The sequence below is a fragment of the Elephantulus edwardii genome, unplaced genomic scaffold (genome assembly GCF_000299155.1).
Source record: "Elephantulus edwardii isolate Elephantulus edwardi_28Jun2011 unplaced genomic scaffold, EleEdw1.0 scaffold00007, whole genome shotgun sequence".
Taxonomy (NCBI): Eukaryota; Metazoa; Chordata; class Mammalia; order Macroscelidea; family Macroscelididae; genus Elephantulus; species Elephantulus edwardii.
Window position 1 is genome coordinate 36,411,170 of NW_006399757.1, and position 981 is coordinate 36,412,150.

Sequence of the window (981 nt, forward strand, 5' to 3'; positions counted from 1 at the left end):
AGATATAGATATAGATATAGATATAGATATATAATGTCAGATGGATCCTGGGTGAAAGCAGGGAATACCAGAAGAATGTCTATTTGTGTTTTATTGATTATGCAAAGGCTTTTGACTATGGAGCATGACACACTATGGCTAACATTAAGAAGAATGGGAATCCCAGAACACTTATCTGTGCTCATATGAAACCTATAACTAGACCAAGAAGCTGTTGTCCAAATAGCACAAGGGTATATTGCATGGTTTGGAATTGGAAAAAGTTGTGCATCAAGGGTAGTCTCTTTTCTCCATATCTATTTAATGTGTATGCTGAGCAAATAATTCAAGAAGCTGGACTCTGTGAAGAATATGGCATTAAGATCAGAAGAAGACTCATTATACAACCTTGCTTGCTGCAAGTGAGGAGGAATTGCAATGCTTGCTGCAGAAGATCAAAGTCTACAGCCTTCAATAAAGATTACATCTTAACATCAAGAAGACAAAAATCCTCACCAATGAACCTAGAAGTAGCAGCACCATAGTAGATGGAGAAAAGATTGGAATTGTCAAGGATTTCCTCTTATTTGGATCCACAATCAATACCCTTCATACCAGCAGTTAGAACAGGAAACATATTGCATTGGGCAAGTCTACTATCTGGACATTTCCAAATTATACTGAGAGGTAGTGATATCAGTTTGAAGGCTAAGGTGTGACTAAGGCATGGTCTTTTCAGTCCTTTGCTATGCATCTGAGAGCTGGACAATGAATAAGGAAGACAGAAGAAGAATTGATGCCTTTGATCTGTGGTCTTGGAGAAGAATACTAAATATCCCATGGATTGCCTTTAGAACAAACAGATACATCTTAGAGAAAAGTGCTGCCAGAATGTTCCTTCGAGGTAAAGATGACAAAGCTTCGTCTAACATGCTTTGGGCTTGTTGTTAGGAAAGGCTATTCCTTGGAAAGGGACACCATGATTGGAAAGATAGAGAGGAT